This window comes from Hemicordylus capensis, chromosome 4, assembly GCF_027244095.1.
Source record: "Hemicordylus capensis ecotype Gifberg chromosome 4, rHemCap1.1.pri, whole genome shotgun sequence".
NCBI classification, from domain to species: Eukaryota; Metazoa; Chordata; class Lepidosauria; order Squamata; family Cordylidae; genus Hemicordylus; species Hemicordylus capensis.
Window position 1 is genome coordinate 29,576,531 of NC_069660.1, and position 22,397 is coordinate 29,598,927.

The 22,397-nt window shown below is 46.0% G+C and overlaps 1 long non-coding RNA gene across 1 annotated transcript; it reads right to left on the reverse strand.

Moving 5' to 3' along the window:
• Window positions 1-2,950: 2,950 nt before the first annotated feature.
• LOC128324704 (uncharacterized) lies at window positions 2,951-21,998 on the reverse strand. Its single transcript, XR_008307047.1, has 3 exons — window positions 21,820-21,998; window positions 6,430-6,499; window positions 2,951-3,160 (listed from the first exon to the last, which is right to left on the reverse strand). It is a non-coding gene; the product is annotated as an uncharacterized LOC128324704 (long non-coding RNA).
• Between the last annotated feature and the right edge of the window lie 399 nt (window positions 21,999-22,397).

Genomic DNA, 22,397 nt, shown 5'->3' on the forward strand with positions numbered 1-22,397 from the left:
AGCATCCCCTTCTCTGTTTGTTTTGATCACTGATCAAAAATTCTCACAGGAACATCCTCAAGACATACCTATTTTCTCAGGCTTTTAACTGCAGATTTTTAGAAAGTAATATGTTTTTATCTGTGTTTATTAGTTTTGTGATTTTTTTAATGATGTTCATAATAAATTAATTATGTTTATCTGTTTTATTAGTTTTGTGAATATTAACTGTTTTATACTGTTTTAATATTTGTTGTGTTTTTAATTTGTACACTACCTAGAGATGTCTACATCAGGTGGTACAGAAATATGATAAATAAATAAGTGGCAGAAGGAATCAGAACCGTGGTCCTTCTTCTGCTGCCTTCCTGACTGAAATCATCCCACTCCTGCTTGATGGATGTTCCCAGCATCCTGTGTTGGAACTTAACAGGATGTCTCAATATCTTGTGAAATGTTGACATCAAATACCCTAAGTCAGTGAGTTACTTTCTGGTATTTTTCTTGTTTTCCTATAGTTTTGATTTGATTGTGCCGTCTTGAACAGAATTTACTCTGGAGAGCCGGCTGGTCAGTTTAAAAATAAATATCCTCTTATTTCTCTAAATCAAGTATCTAGTTTTCACATGACTCGGATGAGTCATAAAGAGCTTCTCCCAAGCATGGTTGAGTTGCTGTTATTCTGAGTGATCAATATTGTATCATCAGTGTGCTTGAGACAAATTCTTTCATTCTGTTTGTTCTCAAATACATCTCATTTATGAGCCCCATTCCTATGAGCAATCTAAATGGAGCTTTTTGCCAGTGGCACATGCCAGCCAAAAGTCCTAATAAATAGACTGTGTGAATAACAACATGCTCCTCATCAGCCTCTCACTTAGGTGGCTCTAGGCAAGCTGTTGTTTCTCAACTGCAATCCTCCCTCTGCCCTGCAATTTTTCATATTATTTATTTATTATGTATTTATTACACTTATATAATTAATAAATGTAAAAAATTTTTTGCATTTTTTTGCATTTATCTACATAATTTCACAGCTTAGGCCCTGGGTATTTAAGAGAATGCCGCCTTCACCATGAGTCCCATCGCCTGTTAAGATCATCTGGAGACGTTCGTCTGTGGTTGCCACCAACTTGTCTGGCGGCTACTTGGGAACGGGCCTTCTCGGTTGCTGCCCCTGGGCTTTGGCATGTACTCTCTGTTGAAATAAGAGCCTCCCCATCTCTGACAATTTTTTAAAAGGCACTGAAGACACATCTATTCACCCAGGCTTTTAATTAGATATATAGCTTTAATATTTTTAATGTTGGGTTTTTAATGATTTTAATGTTTGTTTAAATGATTTTAATTCTTTAATTGATTTAATGTTTAAATGATTTTAATTGTAAACCGCCCAGAGATGAAAGTTTTGGGTGGTATAGAAATAGGTTAAATAAATAAATACTTTAAATTAAATTAAATTAAATTAAATTAAATTAAATTAAATTAAATATATCGCCCCATTCAAAGGCTGATATTATGCAACCATACAGGGTTGTTGTATGAAGAGTCAAGACTCTGAAGACTCTGGAAGGGCTATGGAAACACCATATATGATTACAATTCTTAATTTCATTTGCTTGGTAAATTTGATTTGCTTGCTTCATAAATGCTAGGCTACATAGTCACTGTTCATGGGAGAACTGCCCCCTAACCAGGCATCTCCAAAATGTCTGCTGACTGAGGCACACTTATTTTCTCAGTTAAACTATGAAGCACAAATTCTTTCACCTACCAAGGTTTAATGTGGCTGGCCAGGATTTTAAATAGGATAGACTGATCCTGCATTCAGCACAGCCCTTTGAGGACAGGTGCTGAACACGGGAATGCCCGGAGGTGGGGAAAAGGGGCATGGCACCTGTGTTTCAGCACAGAAGATACAACTAGCTATCATAGCCCACCCCCCCGCCACACACACACACTGCATGCATTTAATAGGAGTGGGAGAGGAATTTGTGAAGGCAGGGTCAGCCATGGATTTTGGGTGCCCTGGGTGGTTTGATTCCCTCCCCCCCAACACACACACCCCCAAGCTGAGAAGTGAGAAGCGAGAAGTCCTGCCTTTAAATTGAGCTGTGCATGTCCCCACCCCCCCAGTTGCTGGCACCCTAGGTGGCCACCTAGGTCTGCCTAGTGAATGGGGCAGACCTGTCTGTGTGCAGGGCGAGAAGGTCACCCAAACTTATTCAAGGGGATGTGTGCCAAGAACACTGTGATTAGAATAAATCATGCATGCCAAGCAGATTTGCACAACTGTTGCTTGTTTTACATATTTTCCCCCAACTTCTGCCTGCCATGGCAAAGGGCAAAGTGTTGCTGAAAATCCTGCTCAGCCCCTGAAATGTGATCTGAAAGGCCTTTTTATAGAAGCAGCTGACAGTGATCAAAAAGCGATATTATTTTCTTTCTCTTCAGGACCTTGTGGCATTGACTGACTGCTCAGGGACACCAGCATGCCTGTGTCGGATGGAAGGACAAGTTCTGTTGGGAGGCAAGAAAGGAGCAGGCAAGGGATCACGCAGCTATGGAAGGGCATCGAAAGCAGTGAGGGAATAGCTTATATCAGAGTTTCTTAACCTTGGGCCCCCAGGTGTTGATGGACTACAACTCCCATCACCCCCAGCCACAATGGACATGGCTGGGGGTGATGGGAGTTGTAGTCCATCAACATCTGGGGGCCCAAGGTTAAGAAACTCTGGCCTACATTATAGGCATTAACCTGTGCTATCCGGGGGGGGGGGGCGGTCACAGACACCATGGATCACAGAGCTGTGATCCCCTGCTATAACCACCTTTTAAAAGTGATTTATTTGGCATGAGGAGAGCAACTGGCCCTATCCACCCGCAGCACAGCATCCCTCCAGTGACTGTTGCTGGAGTCTATCTTACATTTCTTTTGTAGTTGGTGATCCATTTGGGGACAGGGTGCCACTTCATTTATTTATTTATTTTACATATAAACCACTTTGGGAACTTTTGAGAAAAGTGGTATATAAATATTTGTCGTCGTATTTGTATGAAGCAAAGGATGTTTGGGAATCCAGCAAACCTGACTTTCAAGCTGGATAGCAAAGGAGGTGCCCGAGAGATGGAAGATCCAGTGCACAGGAAGTTGGATGGGTTTGTCAAGCTCCTCAAATGTCTGAGGAGTGAAGTATAAGCAACATGAAAATCCATTATCAGATCTCCCTTTAAAACAACCGTCATAATCAACAACTTTCAAACAATTGTCTGGAAGCTTCCGTTTTTATCAGAACAACAGTGCTAGGAAAGGAGGCGAATCCTTTGCTATTGTGCCATTTTTCTGAACCAAAATCGCAACTCCTCCAGTTGCTATAAGCCCTGCTGGGGGGAAATAGAGGCATGATTCAGGTACCTATTTTTCCCCACCGCAGGGCTAATAACTTCTTTATTCGGGGCAATTTAGAGTGGGAACATGGCATGACAGGAAAGGATGAAAAATCCTTCCCTTGTTCTAGTGCTCTAATAAAAATGGAGTGTCCCCCGCAATCCCGTGGATGTTTTAAGGTTTAAAAAAAGTCAGCATATCCAATTATGGATTTCTCCTGTGATTCAGCTTTGGCACTGCACTCAGATCTGGTTTACAGCTCAAACAGGATGTTTAAGATTTATAAGATGACTACACACACACACAACACACACACACACACACACACAAAGAATATTCAGTTGGTGTTCTTGAAATTCAGTCCTGGGTGATACTTTAAAAAAAGTATCACCCAATACTTTAAAAATTACATCTTGTTAAGAACTTCAAGGCAACAATAAATACTAGTGTTCAAAATGAAATATTTTCCTACCCTCCCCTTTCCAAAGACTCTAAAACCCAAAACATCCATAACTGGGTATATTATGCAGGAGGAATAACTGGATCAAGCAGGGATTCTCACATTTGGGTTCCCAGATATTATTGGATTACAACTCCTCTGCTAACTAGGAGTTAGGAGGCACCTTTTCAAGTGGACATTAGAACATAAGAACAGCCCCGCTGGATCAGGCCCAAGGCCCATCTAGTGCAGAATCCAGTTTCACACAGTGGCCCACCAGATGCCTCTGGGAAGCCCACAGGCAAGAGCTGAGGGCAAGCCCTCTCTCTTACTGCTATTCCCCTGCAACTGGTATTTAGAAGCATCTTGCCTCTGAGACTGGAGATGACCTATAGCCCTCAGAGTAGTAGTAGCCATTGAGAGACCTGTCCTCCATGAATTTATCTAAACCCTTACGTAGGAACATAGGAAGCTTCTGTATACTGAGTCAGACCATTGGTCCATCTAGTTCAATATTGTCTACACAGACTGGCAGAGGCTTCTCCAAGGTTACAGGCAGGAATCTCTCTCAGCCCTATCTTGGAAATGCGAGGGAGGGAACTTGGAACCTTCTGCTAAACTTGAAACCTTCTGCTCTCTTCCCAGAGCAGCTCCATCCCCAAGGGGAATATCTTACTGTGGTCTCCCATTCAAATGCAACCAGGGCAGGCCCTGCTTAGCTAAGGGAAAAGTCATGCTTGCTACCACAAGACCAGTGATCCTCCCTGTTGGCTCTTACATTTAGCAGCAGGAGAGCAACTGCCCCTATCCAGCCCCAGCACAGGATCCCTTCAGTAGTTGTTGCTGGTTTCTTTTTAGATTGTAGACTCTTGGGGGACCATCTTATTTATGTATTATTCATTTTTCTATGTAAAATGCTTTGAGAATTTTGTTGAAGAGTGGTATATAAATGTTTGTTGTAGTAGCAGTAGTAGTTGTCCAGCAACAACATCTGGAGACCCAAGTTTGAAAACCTCTGGATTATGGAGGAAGAGAGCTGGTCTTGTAGTAGCAAGCAAGACTTGTCCCCTTAGCTAAGCAGGGTCTGCCTTGGTTGCATATGAATGGGAGACTAGAAGTGTGAGCACTGTAAGATATTCCCCTTAGGGGATAGAGCCGTTCTGGGAAGAGCAGAAGGTTCCAAGTTCCCTCCCTGGTAACATCTCCAAGATAGGGCCAAGAGAGATTCCTGCCTGCAACCTTGGAGAAGCCCCTGACAGCCTGTGTAGACAATACTGAGCGAGATGGGCCTAGGGTCTGACTCAGTATATGGTAGCTTCTTTCTATGTTCCTATGTATGTTCCTATGGATAATATGAATTAAAAATTTGGTGTTCTCCTCCTGACTCTAGTGGACTTGCTTAAGGATTTGATTCTTCCACTCCACCTTCTACTATCTTGCCATGAACGTTATTGAAAATAGCTGTAGGTGGCACTCTGGCATCAATTTTTTGCCTTGCAGGAGCCATCCGCATTTAGAGAGCTCAGCTCCCGAAGAATACTGATGTCCTTTTGTGGGTTTATATTGTGAAGAAGCTTGCTTGGTAACCTTGAGCCAGTCACTCTCTTCAGTCTCACAGAGAGAGGTAAAAAAGGAAGACCATGTGTGCAGCTTGGAGCTTTGGAGGAAGGGCAGAACAAGGATGTTATGGATTGTAATACGGTGAAATTGAAGCATTACGCCAGAGGGGAAATGGTGCATTGTTGGCAGCACTTCTGATTCTGGGAGTTCTGTGTCGATGAGTGGGGGAATCGGGGCCCCAATATTGTGGGCAACTTTAGTATGGCTTTCACATTAAAGGCCACTGCATGGGTCTAAAATCTAGGCTTGAGAGGATGGAGGTGCTCTTCCTTCAATTTATGTGGCTGCTGCTGCTGCTGGTATTCCCTCCTTAGGTTCACTATGCTCACGAGCCTATGGAAGGACACACACACTCAGGACTGCAGGGATTGCCATTTTCTCAGCAATGCTAAAAAGAGTACACGTATACTTCTGGCTCACATGGCCCAGTTTGGACATGCCTGAACTGGCAACAGGCTTTGAATGGTTAAGGGAGTACATGGGGATTCCACTCCCCCCACTGGTGAGCTATGCACTCCATACAAGAAAGCCAGCGTGGTGTAGTGGTTACAGTGCTGGAGTGGGAGTGGGGAGACTCTGGATCAAATCCCCATTTCCCTCAGCCTACCGAGGCCCACCTCACAGGGCAGTTTTGAGGATGAAAGAGGGGAGGCTCTTGTATTCTGCTCTGAGCAATGTGGATGTAAGTTGTTGACTCTGACTGCAGCTATATAGGAATTGGAAGCTGCCATATACTGAGTCAGGCCATTGGTCCATCTGCCTCAGTACTGTCTACACAGGCTGGCAGTGGCTCTACAGAGTTTCAGACAGCCCTAGCTGGAGATGGAAGGTCCAGGGATGGAACCCCTGGACCTTCTGCAGGCAAAGGTGGTGTCCTACCACTGACCTACAGCCCCATCCCTGAAACTATTCTTGGTGATTCCCACCACCACCCCCACCCCTACCATATTATTCACAATATCAAGCCATTACAATCTCCAAGATTTCAGCTTTCAGTCCTTACCTGGAGATTGATACAGGGACTGATGTATCAGTTCCTAGAGACGTCCAGGCCAATCCTGGCTGTTTGGCAACTGTAAGCATAGAATTAAAATAAATAAATGCTGTGATGAAATAAGGAGGAGAAATACTCTAATGTGTTGAATTGTGTAAGGTTTAATAGTTAACACAGCCTTTCATGATATGTATCATCATCATATAACATGTAATTTTTAACTTGTATTCACTTTTAGTATTAATATGTATTCATATAATTTTATGCTGGTCTCTGACCATAATAAAGGTTGATTGAATGATATTTAACATGGTAGGGGAGAGGAGTACTTAGAGGAAAACTCTGAGCCCTACAGCTAGGATGGGAAACCCATGGAGGAAGGGAGAGAGCATGGAGAAGAATATTCTCCAATGCGTTTAATGGAATGGTTAGAATAATTCTCCAAGAGGTTCTCTACAATTCTAATTAATGCATTGGTGAATATTCTTTCCAAGCCCAGAAGACGGGGAGCAGGTGGGCTGAGAACAGCAACCTGGTTGAGGGAAGGCTGGTGAAACAGCATATGACAGGGGTTCTCAAAGTTGGGTCCCCAGACAGCACTGAACAACAATTCCCATCATCCCAATAGCCTTTGGCCATTGTAGCTGGGGATGATGGGAGTTCTAGTCCAACATCACTGAGGAACCCAAGTTTGAGAACTCCAGGGAGTTATTTGCACATGGCTTCATGCTGTGGGGTAAATGTCGGGCGAAGCCACTTCGAAGTACACTCGCAGCATTGAGGGAAGCAGCTCCTCCCCTCTGCTCTTGGGTTTGCGTTTGGTGCAAGTTCACATGGCAGGTGTCTGTGTTTTTTCTAGCCAATGCGGGCAGGGGAGATTACTAAAGAGCTACATCTGCATTTGTAAAGAGAGTATCCCTCATATCATGCTATTGATTCTAGGTCAGTGCCTCTCCCTATTTACTCCAGCATTTTCAGAAAAAGTAGCTTAAAACCAGCATTTTAAAAAACCGGAAATACCTCAAGATAAACTTGAATTTGCAAGACAAAGCCCAATTTGTGTGCGGAGTGGGTCCAAGGATCTCAAAGGGACTTTGCGGTAAGTTTGGCTGATGTGTGAAAGTGGAAAAGACTATTCCAACTAAGGCTGGGTATGGCTTGTGTATGTGAGAGAAAGAACAGCCAGTTGTAAAGCAAGTTAAGTAACCCATTGCAAAGCAAGCAAGCAACGCTACTTCTCAGTAGTGAACCAAGCTTACAACCTGTACATAAACTTCTGTTGCTCAAAAGAATAAGTCTGTGAGCAACCTGGTCAAAGCTGCTCCGTGTCTATAAGAAAAGAATTGACATTTGGTACAAGTAAGCAGTGTCTTTAAATGGCAGCAGCAAAATAAAAGGAAACCCACACATGTGCTTTTTCTCTCTCACACACACTGCCACAAATGCAAACTCTCAGTTGCTCCATGGAGGTTGCATGCCTGTCCCCGCTGCAGAAGAAAAACACAGGGTGGTATACAAATCTAACAAACAAACAAACAAAAGGTTGAACTTTCATATGACTGAATGTCCACACCAGCTCAGAAGTGACATTATTTGCACTGAGGGGTTCTCATGCTGTTTCTTCAGCATGTGAAAAATGTATTGCCAGTCCAAGTACACACAAACCGGGTCTACCACCATGTGGTTGCAGGCATGGAAGAGCACTGCGTGTGTGACTCAGGGTCTTTCCAGACAGTCGCAGAAAGGGAGGTTTTTCTCTCTCATTCACAACACTAGAACCAGGGGTCATCCCATGAAACTAGAAATTTAGGACCAATGAAGGGAAGTACTTTTTTATACAGTGCACAATTAATTTATGGAATTCTTTGCCACGATATGTGGTGATGGCCACTAGCTCAGTTGGCTTTAAAAGGGACAAATTCATTAGGGCAGGTCCTAATAAATTCAAATTCATTGGAAGAGAAATTCATGTAGGACAAGTCTATTGATGACTACTAATCTGGTGGCTATAGGCCACTTCCAGCCCCAGAGGCATCTTAATACTAGTTGCAGGGGAGTAACAGCAGGAGAGAGGGCATGCCCTCAACTCCTGCCTGTAGGCTCCCAGTGGCATCTGGAGGGCCACTGTGTGAAACAGGATGCTGTTTCAGGAGAGGAGAGCTGGTCTTGTGGTAGCAAGCATGACTTGTCCCCATAGCTAAGCAGGGTCTGCCCTGGTTACATATGAATGGGAGACTACATGTGTGAGCACTGCAAGATATTCCCCTCTGGGGATGAAGCCACTCTGGGAAGAGCAGAAGGTTTCAAGTTCCCTCCCTGGCTTCTCCAAGATAGGGCTGAGAGAGATTCCTGTCTGCAACCTTGGAGAAGCTGCTGCCAGTCTGTGAAGACAATACTGAGCAAGATAGACCAATGGTCTGACTCAGTCTATGGCAGTTTCCTATGTTCCTATGCTGGAATAGGCACTGGGCCTGATCCAGGAGGGCTGTTCTTATATTCTTAGGCACTATGAATCAAAGTTGTGCTCATATGCGCTTTGGGGACCTAGCTAGCACAATGTCCTCAGTGTCACCTGCTACCTGGCCAGCTCTTGAATTCTCTTAAGAATGACCATTCATTATAAGAGTAGCAATACCGTATTTTACGGACTATAAGACGCTACGGACTATAAGACGCACCTTAATTTTAATCCAGTTTTTCAGAGTTTTAACATATTAAACTGTTAAAACATATAAGACGCACCTGAATTTTGGCGGATATTTTTCGAGGAAAAAAGTGAGTCTTATAGTCCATAAAATACGGTATATGTTATTCTCGAAATTCATGTATTGGCCAGCAGGTGGAGCTGAGAAAATTGCACTGGGAGCCTGAAGTGCATATGGACACAGTCTTGATTCACACTGCTTAAGACTGTGGATGTCTGTGGAAGTGTGTGGAAAGATGGTGAAATTATTTTTGTAGGTGCATTGGAACATCAGAAGCTCCCTTATACTGAATCAGACCATTAGTCCAACTAGCTCACTATTGTCTATATCAAGGGTTCTCAGCCTTGGGTCTCCAGATGTTCTTGGACTTCAACTCCCTTAATCCCAACCAAAGGCTACTGGGGCTAGGGTTTATAGGAGTTGAAGTCCAATAATAACATCTGGGGGCCCAATGCTGAGAATCCCTGGTCTATACCAGGGCTGCACAACTCCAGCCCTCCTGCAGATGTTGGACTACAACTCCCATAACCTTTTACTATTGGCCACTGTGGGTGGGGATTATGGGAGTTGTAGTCCAAAAGCACCTGGATGGCCTAAGTCAAGCAGCTCTCTGGTCAATGCTGACTGGCAGTAGCAATCCAAAGTTTCAGCCAGGAGCCTCTCCCAGCCCTACCTGGAGATGCCAGGGATTGAACCTGGGACCTTCTGTATGCAAAGCAGATTCTCTACCAGTGAGCTATTGCCCTATCCAGTGCTTTTTGCTGCTTTCTGGAAACACCCTCCGTCTTCAGTTTTTAGTTCTGTGGCACTTTGTGTCTCTTCTCCCCCTCCCTCCCTGAAAGCCAAGGATATGCTTTTGCCAAGGTATTCTACAGGGATATTTGTTCAAGAACAGAAGCATTTTGTTTAAATGCAACAATAATCCTTAAGTGTAACAGCTGGTCAAAGAGAGATTTTGTAATCAAGCACTACTAAATTCTGCAAAACCTGTTTGGCCCCAGACAATGGTGGCATAAAAGTAAAGAGCATACACCTCAGGCAATGACGATTCAATCATACCACTTTCAGCTACCTTCAACACTGCTGTCTATCTGCTGTTGAATGGAAAACAACTTATGCCCTGTGCAATATCTGCCGTGTGCAACGGTGCTTCTAATCACATCACTTTCAGCTTGGAGGGAGTGGGGGGGAAGATTGTCTGTCACAAGCCTTACAGTACCCGGGCCCCAAGTTGTTTTATAAGTCAAAATCAGCACCTTGAAGTGTTCCTGAAGGACTCTTGGTACTCAGTACAGTTTTAGTATACTGAACATAGCAGGTCGTTTTCCCATCCGTAGTCACGGAGTGGACATATACATATACATTTTCAGGGAGAAAAAAAATGCACATTTTTCTGGGGAGTGGACACATACGTGCACACACATACACACACACTTTGTGTTTCCCCCCAGTGCATTTTGTATTTTGTGGGCTTTTTGTGCGGCTTGGGGGGGGGCATTTTGCGTTTTTTGTGTCTCTGTGTTTTTTTCCAGCGTGTGTGTGTGTTGGGTGCATTTTAAATACAAGCCCACATTCCCCCCACCCAGAGTACATTTTGTATTTTTGTGGGGGGCTAGTGCTTTTTTGGGGTGGGGGAGTGTTTCTCCCAGCACATTTTTGTGGTTTTTTTTCTGGTGCATTTTAACACACATATAAACATTTTGTGTTTCTCTCTAGTGCTTGGCGAGCACACACACACACACCTTGCCCCACGTAATATCTGTTGTTTGCAATGGTGCCTCTAATAACATCACTTTCCGCTCAGGGGTGGGTGGGGTGGGGGACACATATTTATCTGCCACACAAGCCTTAAAGTACCTGGGCCCCAAGTTTTTTTAGAAGTCAAAGTCAGCACCTTGAAGTGTTCCTGAAGGGCTACTGGACGTCAGTATAATTCTAGTATACTGAACGTGGCGTAATGTTTTCCCATCTGAAGCCAGGGAGCGCGTGCACACACACACACACACACACACACACTTACTTTTGCGAGACTCCCTTCTAAGCCTACCTCTGAAAGTGATTACAAGGAGATTGTTTCCCCTTCCAGTCTGAGTCTCTCTGGTACTGCTGCTTCTAGCAGCTCACCCCTATTAGGAGGTCACTCGCTCTGTACTTCACCAGCTGTAGCTTTTGAAAGTCTTCAGGGGCAGCCCCACATAGACTGCATTGCAGCAGGCAAGCGTCAAGGTTACAAAAGCATGAATCATGCCAGTGGCTAAGTCCAAATCTGCAAGAAATAAGGACAGCCTCTTCTCAAGAGATGGAGACGGGGGAAGAAAACACCCCTAGCCACTGTACTGGCACAATTTGAAGGTTGAGGTGAATTGGGTATCTTAAAAAGAACAGGAGGCAAAGTTCTATTAGAATACGAAAATCATAGGTAGCTGTGTTGGTCTGCTAGAGGACAAAAACCCAAACCACAGCCTCGTAATAGCTAATAAAGGTAAAGTGTGCTGTTGAGTCGGTGTCGACTCCTGGCAACCACAGATCCCTGTGGGTGTCTTTTTGGTAGAATACAGCAAGGGATTACCATTGCCTCCTCCCACACAGAATGAGATGCTGCTGCCCGATATAGGTGTTTCTCATGGTCAGAGGGGATTTGAACTGGCAACCTCTGGCTTGCTATTCAAGTCATTTCCCTCTGCACCACTATTAGGACCACCCAAAATGACACATTTTTCAAGCAGCAAGCTTTAGGGTTTCCCACAGCCCTCCTATCTGTTAATGGTCCTGTAGGCATCCAGCATTCATGGGAACATAAGAAGCTGCCATACTGAGTCAGGCCATTGGTCCATCTAGCTTAGTTTTGCCTATACAGGCTGGCAACAGCTTCTCCGAGGTTGCAGGCAGGAATCTCTCTCAGCCCTGTCTTGGAGAAGCCAGGGAGAGAACATGAAACCTTCTGCTCTTCCCAGAGTGGCTCCATCCCCTGAGGGGAAAATCTTGCAGTGCTCACACATCAAGTCTCCCTTTCATATGCAATCAGGGCAGACTCTGCTTAGCTAAGGGGACAAGTCTTGCTTGCTACCACAAGACCACCTCTCCTCCCAGGTACAACCCACCACTCTCCATCCGAACTTTTTTTTAAAAAAAAATCAATTTCTATACCGACCTTCCAAAAATGGCTCAGGGCAGTTTACACAGAGAAATAATAAATAAATAAGATGGATCCCTGACCCCAAAGGGCTCACAAACTAAAAGAAACATAAGATAGACACCAGCAACAATCACTGGAGGGGTACTGTGCTGGGGGTGGAGAGGGCCAGTTACTCTCCCCCTGCTAAATAAAGAGAATCACCACGTTAAAAGGTGCCTCTTTGCCAAGTAGCAAGCTCCTGCCCATTTTGCAAGATGGAACGATTTTGTAGCTCTTTAAAAATAATCCCAGGATTTTTCATGGAAAATCAGAGGAATTGGGAGGGGGGGTGCACTGCTGGACAGCTGGAGACCTGGAGAGTATGGTACAGTACTTTATTTCACTTATTTCTGCCCCCTCCCCACTTCTGCCACCTTCTTGCTTTTTAAGCCCCCTTTTAACCTCAAGGAACGTAACCCTCCAGTTCCCACTGACTCAAGGTCTCATTATCTGTGGAACTATATGTGAGCCCAGTAAGATATCCCCCCCTTAGGTGATGGGGCTACACCTCAGTGGCATCTCCAGGTAGACTCCTGCCTGAAACCTTGGAGAGCTGTTGCCAGTCAGTATAGACAGTGCTGAGCTAGATGGACCAGTGGAATCAGACAGCTTCTTATGTTCCTATAAATTCATTTGTTCTGAAAGTCTATAGAAGCCACTTGGCTCCTCAAGAATAAAAGGCTTGGGGCCCTTCCTCCTTGAATTCTACCTTCTTCTGTATCCCACCCAAATGACAGTGCAGGTGTTTTCTACTTTGGGGGAAAGAAATTCAACATGTGGAGAACTTCCATTCATCTGACTCTGCCTGCTTTGAAAAGTTAAAGACCCACATCAAAGAGAAAACATTCATTTGCAATTTGATCAGTTTTTATCAGAAAGAGGATTTCTAAAACCCAAATTAAAAATTGGCTATGATTATAAAATAGAGCATGACTAATGCATTGGGCAGGGATGTATTATAAGCCACCTAATGACGCAGCAAGGAAGTAACTTGCCTAGGGAGCAAGAGGTTGCTGGTTCGAATCCCCGCTGGTATATTTCCCAGACTATGGGATGCACCTATATTGGGCAGCAGCGATATAGGAAGATGCTGAAAGGCGTCATCTCATACTGCGTGGGAGATGGCAATGGTAAACCCCTCCTGTATTCTACCAAAGAAAACCACAGGGCTCTGTGGGCTCCAGAAGTCGACACTGATTTGACGGCACAACTTTACCTTTAGGGATGTATTATAATGGATGCTGTGTGGTAGTGGGTATTGGGGTGCATGCTTCCTAAAATACTGTGTAATCTCAAAATAGAGAGGCTACATAGATACTCTGACTTTGGTTCCAAAATCATTTGACTTGGATTCATCATAGGTGGCTTTAAGCAGAAGAAAAATGAATTACCCCTTCCATTTCAGTGTCTGATGCTTAAAGTACACCATTAATCATATTCAGCCGGATTTTTTTTTAAACTTACAGCAAGTACGCTAGCAAAACAGGTAGCTCTCCAGTGTTACTCAACAAATATCAGCTTGTCCCAGATTTACACTGAAATTATTGAATCAGAGTGGAGTTGCATATTTTTCCTCCACTGCTGACCTATAGGTTTCACCCCCTGGGACAGCATTACAAGTAGACATGACTATTTGATGCACCTCTGTGAAAATTTTAGCCAGCCTAGATTTATTTTCTGGATTCTGCTGAGGTTTCCAGATTGGAAGCTTCAGAATCTGTTGCAAATTACAAAGGGACCATCCCTGCCTCTCAAATGGGTTGGGAATGAATGACTCACAGAGCGTGCATGGAGACCTGAAGCATCTTGTGAAGCTCTGTGCTGTCACATTTTAATTTTTTTACATTGATAGCTCATTCTTCCAACAAGGAGCCCAGAGCCCATGGTTATGTTTATCCTCACAACAACCCTGCGAGGCAGGTTAGGCTGAGAGACAAGTGACTGGCCCAGAGTCACCCAGTGAGTTTCATGGCTGAATGGAGATTTTAACTTAGGTCTCTGCTGTCCTGGTTCAACACTCTAACCACTACACTATGTTGTCTCGTGATATTCCTGCCACTCTCAAACATGCATGGTGAGACTAAGCATATTCCCGGAATTTACTGAACCCATAAGACAGAACAATAGATTTGGACAGCTCTTCACTAAGGATTTTCAAAGGTTCTATGATAGAATCCAAAATTCACTGATGGGATTCAGCTCAGATAAAAATTCTATGGCCATCTCAGCCAACATTGCCAGAAAAAAAAAAAGCACAAGGAATAAGGTACTGGTGAGGAATGGAGAGGAACAGCAAGAGAACCATTAGGAGGCTATAGTTTGCCATTGGAACAGGCTGAAAAGTAACAAATGGGTTACTACAGCTCCATGCTTTAGTAACTCCAGCAAACCCTGCAGGCTGCTGTGGAATGCTTCTCCACCTGCTCTCTCTTGATTAGAGCACAATACAAGATGATCCTCTGCATACAATTCAAGATGATCCTAAGTAGGAGGAACACAGCAGTTCCTGGTGAGCAGGCACTCCCACCACTCTCTGTGACATCTGAACCCACCAATGTCAGGTGGAGACAGTCAGGTCTCTCCCACCTTCTGACATTAGTCCGATTCAGACATTATGCTGTGCAAGTGTACAGATGTCTGTACACTCGTACATGTGTTTGTGTGAATGACAGTACCTGTGTTCATTTTAAAACTGAACCTGGATACAGGCCCGTCAAATGCATGGTACAGATAGGAAATGTGCAACTATACCTGTGTTCAGCATAACCTGTGAATGACTGTACCTGTATACAGAACTGTACTTGTATACAGATCTGTACCTGTGTACACTGTACACTCATTGTACAAGTGTTGAACATAACATGTGAATGGGCCTATTCTCTGTCCTACTTCAAATGTTGCTTACAAGTGATGGGAGGTAGAAGGGAACTCAACATTCGCCACCAGATATCAGCAGATTCAGAGGTCACAGAAAGTGGCAAGTCCCAGAGAGTGGAAGGAGCACACGCTTGCCAGGAGCTGCTGTTTCCCTTCTATTTACTTTCGGCAGTTTGTCTGAACTTGCACAAAAGTGAGCAAATGTGTGAGGATGTGAGCGAAGTTACGAGGAAGTACTTGGAAGTGAGGGTGGCACTTTGGGTGACATACACAGTATTATTTATTCTGGAACAAGGAATTTTCCTCTGGATTAGAGCACAGACTCCTTACTCTATAAAAAGAACGTACTCCAGAGTGAGGATCTTTGTTCCAGAGTAGGGGAAACTGTGTATGTTTGTGGATAACATTATCTATTATATTAATTCTCCTGGGTGTGCCTTGGAATGTGCGTCCCAGAGCCCAGCTGATTGGCTGGGCGACGGATGCGCCTGATTGGCTGAGGCGCACCTAGGAAGATTGGTTGCCGTGGTGGCGGCCCGGCCACGGAGGCAAGGCCCAGGAGGGGGGAAAGAAAGGGGGGGCAGAAGTGGCAGTGGGGAGGAGAGGTGGCTGGGCCCGGAAGCAGAGACTGGGGCAGAAGGCGGGGGAGAGGTAACTGCCGGCTCCAAAGAGCGCACAGATGCTCTGTGCGGGGTCAGCTAGTATGAGTTATTTTACACACAGCTGTTCCCCTCCAGAATGTAACTGGAATTAAGTGAGGTGGAAACCATAAATGAGAGGATGTAGCACACGGGTCACCAACTGGGTCTGGGGGCAACTGCTGCACCCCTCCAGGTGCTAACACCGGGAGGCAAGTCTCATGATCAGTGAGACCCGCTGGAGGGGGTTATGTGGGGAAAGCGGGCTTAGCTCGCTCTCCCCGCAGATGATCAAGGCAGCAGCCCAGGCGGGCGGATTGGCCACCCACACAACTACTGGCTCCATCACGGAGCCGACTGGGGCGGTGGGGATCGGGGGCTGCACAGCCCCCGGAAATTCCAAGATGCCCCATGCAAGCGCGTGGGGCATCCTGCAGAGACCCCCAAGCCCTAGACTAGAGGCTGCTTGCAGCCTCCTGGCTGGGGGTCTCCTCAGCAATACACGATCAGGAAGTCTAGGTTAACGGAGCACTTGCTCGGCTAACCTGGGCTAAGGGGAGGGCTACTTTGGCAGGCTAACCGCCAGGGAACCACCAGGCTCGCCTGTGAGCCCGCTGGTTCTCACAGTGACTGGAAAGGGGGCTAAGTTCCCTTAGCCCGCTTTCCAGTGATCGTGAGAATACCCTCCTGGTGTTTTTGGTTAATCCATTCCATGATCCAGGCCAGCTTTTGAATGGCGCTTTAGTTACTTTTAGTCCAGTCCTAGAGTGCAGATAGGGCTAAAAAACAACCAGCAGCAAGAGCACTGAAAGCAGTCTGCACCTGCCTCTCTGTAAATCTCTATATATTTATTCTCCAAGACGGGCCATGTGTGGGTACGTGGCAGAATGGAGGCAATTGGTTGATAGAGGGGGAAGAGGCGATCGGCTGACATAGTTCACTTTACTGATGGAGTTACACTGGCAGCCAATAGGTTTCCGGACAAAATACAAAGTGCTAGTTATAACTTATAAAGCCCTAAACGGCGTAGGCCCTGGGTATTTAAGAAAGCGTCTTCTTCATTACAAGCCCCACCGCCCGTTGAGGTCATCTGAGGAAGTCCGTCTCCAGTTACCGCCAACTCGTCTGGTGGCTACACAGAGACGGGCGTTCTCGGTCGCTGCCCCGAGATTGTGGAATGCGCTCCCTGCTGAGATACAATCCTCCCCATCTCTGGCAATTTTCAAAAAACACCTGAAAACCCATCTTTTCACCCAAGCTTTCTCAACTTCCTAATATTTTTGGGTTTTAATTTCTGGTTATTTTTAAATTGTTAAATTGTTTTTGAGTTTTTGTATATGTTTTTCACTGGTTTTATGTTATTGTAAACTGCCCAGACACGAAGGTTTGGGGCAGTATACAAATTTGATAAATAAATAAATAAATAAACAACAACAACAAATGGTTTGCAAGCAGAAGCACCTGATTGGGCAGTCGGGATTCCATATGCAGATAGGAAGAAGGAGCCTGTGAGAGCAGAAGCACCATGGTGATTGGGCAGTGGGGATTCCATATGCAGATGAGGAGAAGCCTGTGATGGTTAAGGTCAGTTGGAATACAACTATTACTGGTTGGAAGATGTTCTTGATTGTAGAGAGGGAAGGAGGCTGTCGTCGTGTGAATTAGATGAGGAAACAAGATGAACAAGATCTGTTAACTCAGGGAGGGATAGAAAGAGAGAAAACATGAAGGGAGGGAGAAGAAGGATCTGGGAAAGAGCGTGTGGAGGAGAGAGGAAAAGAGAGTCAGAAGGAAGGGCAAGAGATGGGCCCGAGCCTGTCAGCAGCCTGAAGGGAATGAGCGGCCATGGCAGCACTAGCAGCAAGGAAGGGCCCAGTCAACCACTGCTGCTGTTTGGGGCTACCGAGGCCATTGGCGGAGGGAGGCAGGCAGGTAAGGGATGGGCCTAGGCCTGTCAGCGGCCTGAGGGGAATGAGCAACCAGGGTGGTGGCGGCAGCGAGGAACAGCCCAGTCAACCACTGCTGCTGCTCCTGGGGGGAGGAGCAGGGCTAGGGTGAGGGTGTGGAGGTCTCTAGAGATAGGGAGCTGCAGCTTGGCCAACAGGCACCAGCAACGCTGTAGCTGCAACCAAGAGGGGTGAGGGGGATGGAAGCAATGGGATGGAGGAGGAGCAGTAGTGAAGCTCAGGTGAGGGTGGGGAGATCTCTGCGGTGAGGGGGGCAGGGGGTGAGGGCAGGGTGGTGAGGGGAGCAATCAAGTACTAGCGCGCAGATGCTCCAGAGCGTGAGAGAGTTCCAGCATTAAAGCAGAGAGAAATAATGGCAGCGGCCAGGAGGTGGAGGTGGAGGCGGAGGGCCAGCAGGCGAAGGACCACCGCTGGAAAAAGTGGGCGGACGGCGGGCAAAGCCCTGCCGGCCAGGAAGAGGAGGTAGCAGGGCAGCCTGGCCCTGACCCGCCCGCTGGGGTGAGGCGGCGGGCCCTGGCCTGGCCGCATGGATGAAGTGGTGGCGGGGGGCCAGCCTATCCTAGCCCAGGGAGACGGCGGGGGGGGGGAGCGGCCAGCCAGAAAAACGGGAATGCCGGCGGTGGGGGTGGGGTAGCTGGGCCCAACTAGAGGCGCAGATGCTCTGCACCCAGGCCCACTAGTAATATCTATTTTCATTAAAAGATAAATATTCCTGATTCTACTCTCCTGCCTTGTCTTTGCATGCCACAGCTCTTTCCTCTGGATTCTACACTGCTCTCACTGGGATGGGCCCATGCCAGGGTCATTAGAGGTGCTTTTTATCAGCTTTGGCTGATACGCCAGCTGCGTCCGTCTCTTGAGATGGACAACCTCAAGATGGTGATGCTGGTAACTTCTAGGCTGGATTACTGCAAAGCGCTCTATGTGGGGCTGCCTTTGTATGTAGTCTGGAAACTGCAGTTGGTCCAGAATACAGCGACCAGAATACAGGTTGGTCTCTGGGTCATCTAGGAGAGACTATTGTCACTCTTGTGTTGAAAGAATTACACTGACTGCCGATACGTTTCTGGGCAAAATACAAGGTGCTGGTTATTACCTATAAAGCCCTAAATAGCTTAGGCCCTGGGTATTTAAGAGAACATCTTCTTCACCATGAGCTCCACCACCTATTGAGATCATCAAGAGAGGTTCACCTGCAGTTGCCGCCAATTTGGTTGGTGGCTACTCGGGAACGGGCCTTCTCTGTTGCAGCCCCCGGATTATGGAATACACTCTCTGTTGAAATAAGAGCCACCCCATCTCTGGCAACTTTTAAAAAGATGCTGAAGACACATTTACTCACCCACGCTTTTAATTAGATTCATGGTTTACATTTTTAATGCTGGTTTTAAATGATTTTAATGTTAATGTTTTTAATGTTTAAATTATTTTGATTGTTTAATTGATTTCATTTTGATTTTAATGGTTAATTGATTGTAGTTGTTTTTATTTGTTGTAAACCGCCCTGAGCCATTTTTGGAGGGGTGGTATATAAATCAAATCAATCAATCAATCAATCAATCAATATGGCCACAACAACAGAGGCAATGGCGGCAGTGAGTGAGCGACCCAACGGAGACGACAGAGACGAGTGGTGGTCAGGCAAGAAGCTGTAGAGGTGATCAGGAAGTGGGGGTGGAGGTGGGGGTTGCCAAAAAATCTAGCCAAGGGCCACCACCAGTGTTGCTGCACCCCAGGGATTAAGAACATAAGAAGACCTCTGCAGGATAGGAGGGCTGGTCTTGTGGTAGCAAGCATGACTTGTCCTCATAGCTAAGCAGGGTCTGCCCTGGTTGCATATGAAAGGGAGACTTGATGTGTGAGCACTGGAAGATCTTCCCCTCAGGGGATGGAGCTGCTCTGGGAAGAGCAGAAGGTTTCAAGTTCCTTCCCTGGTTTCTCCAAGATAGGGCTGAGAGAGATTCCTGCCTGCAACCTTGGAGAAGCCGCTGCCAGTCTGTGAAGACAATACTGAGCTAGATAGACCAAGGGTCTGACTCAGTATATGGCAGCTTCCTATGTTCCTATGTTCCTAGGATCAGCCCAAAGAGCTCTCTAGCCGGCATCTTGCTTCTCATGGTGGCCAACCAGACATCTCCAGGAAGCCCACAAGCAAGGCATCCCCATCTCCTGCTCCAGTATCCAATGGCGGACCATACAGTTTCCAAACACTTCTTTCAAATGGCATTCCGACTGGTTCATGTGCATGTATAAGCTACAAAGGGAGAAAAACCTGTAACGAGAATTAGAGGGGATACAATTTCCATCCCATTTTCCTTTAAGTCTGTATCTTGGTCTTTTTCTTTATTACTTAGAGGGAGCTTTCATAATTGTGTAGATTTTAATTTTTACCTTCAGGGCAAAATGCACATTAAGTTACTCTTCAGCCAAGCTGTGCTATGAATAGTGAGATAAGGCTGGGCAGTTCTGCTGAGAAGGATGTGAAACTGATTCTTTTTTAAAAGGATGAGATAATAAAGTGGTATCTTATGACTCCACATGTACTAGTGAGGCTTGTCTGAAATGGGATATCTCTAAGCCGGAGAAAGCACAGCAGGTGCACAAGGCCTTCTCCCTGCCACAGATTTAAAAGGGAATATAAATTAGAAACAAACAATATTACACAGGCAAAGGGGTATGATGAGTGAAGAAGGATAATTCCAAAGGAAATAAGTTGCTGTCAACGCTTTCCTGAGATTCTGATTGAAAAAAACTAAAGATAGGAGGCAGAAGAAGCTTTTCTGTGGGTGAAGACAGACCCAGGACACCAAAGCAGGCACAACAGGAATTTCACCCACAGTAGGAACCCAACATTGCCACCGGCACTATGCATGGACATACCAACAAGTTGAATGCTAGACTGACCCTCAGTTTTGACTCCACTTCCTGTTAAGTGTCAGTGGTAGGCTGTCCACCTCACAACCAAGTTGCAGGGAATGGGAAGGGGGCAGGCTCTGGCTTTGCATAAGATGGAGGGCTCTTGCCATCAGGTCCTTCATAAGGGCTCATTAAGTTCTGGACTCCGCGATGGTTTAACAGCAACATTGCCTGGGAGCTTTCCCAGGTTGGCTCGGTGTCTGGAGGCTGTTACCCACCACTGAATGATTTTTGTGGAAAGTCAGCACCCTCTAGTTAGCCTTAGTACCCTTAGTATTTGTCTTCATTCCACCATAACCTCGGTGGAACAGGATGCTACAAAGAGGAATAACCTGCTCAAATAAAAAAATGCAGCAACTCCGGCCTTTTCCAGATGGCAATAAACTGTGAAATGTGAGCAGCTTGTGTGTAAGTTGCAAGCGAGAGCTTACTCAACCTCCTCACACTCCTGCAGGCTGCCAGTGCCTTCCTCCTCAGTGGACTCTCACCCTCTGTTCAGCTGCTGAACAGGGACTTTGCACAATTTTTGCAGTGCCATCTGCTGGCCAGCTCTTGCTTTCCAATAATAATCCAACCCTTTTGATTACTACTTTTCTGGCAAACGGGGGCGGGGGGGCGGGGAAAGGATGAGTTATTCTTGGAAAGCAAGAGCTGGCCAGCAGATGGCACTGCAAAAATTGTGCAAAGTCCCTGTTCAGCAGCTGAACGCTGCATGAAATCCTGCTGGGGGGAAAGACATATGCCCTCAGGATGTGTGGAAGGTGAGTAAGCGCTCACTTCGAACTTGCATGCAAACTTTTCACATTGCACAATTTATTGCCATCTGGAAATGGCAAATTAGATCAAATCACCCTCCATCTTTCTCCATTAAAAAAAAATTCTAGGAAGAGAGTTCTCCCTCTCTCTCTCTCTCTCTCTCTTGCATCCTTGAGTATAGCAAAGCTGGAGATGGTGGCACTGTTGAATGGCTGTGGATTGTGTCTCTGTCTTATCTTGGAGAATGGACTGCCTTGGTTAATGGATTACCCAGTTCCAGCTCCATGAGTCCTGAGCCAGCCTTCTTGAGTTCAGAGTCTGTTGGCTCCTGCCTCCTTTTAGAGAGTGTCAGGATGCCGCCTTACCTGGTTGCCTGTGTGGCCCCATGGAGTCCAGTAGAGAGCGCAGCCTCCCTCCTTTGGGGCTTCCCCCTAAGGGAGCAGGGATGAAATGGTTCCAGCCTGGTCGGGTCCCAGTGGAGTTGAGTAGGCAAGGCAGGGATTGCTGCAGGGAACAGCTCCAGTGGGGCAGCCACATTGGGCATGGCAGGAAGCAGGAAGTGAGACCAGGGAGGGGGAGGGGCTTGGAGAAGGCTTTACGCCCTGTCAGCTCTGTACTGGGGCATTTAAAGCCAAGGCAGCCAATGATGAAGTCTGGACTTGAGCATGGGAGTTGGACTTGTTCCATGGAGAAAATAAATACCGCCCCGAGACTTTGGTTTGGGGCAGTATAGAAATGTATAAAATAAAATAAAATAAAATAAAATAAAATAAAATAAAATAAAATAAAATAAAATAAAACCGGCTGGATTCAGCAAGCCAGGAGGAGGGCTGAGGTGATGAAGTAACCTCCTCCCCTGGCCTACTCTGAGGCTGACCTTGCCCCCATCCTGTAATTCTGGGTTCAAGAAAGGCCAGGAACACACCTCCTCCCCCTTGGAGCC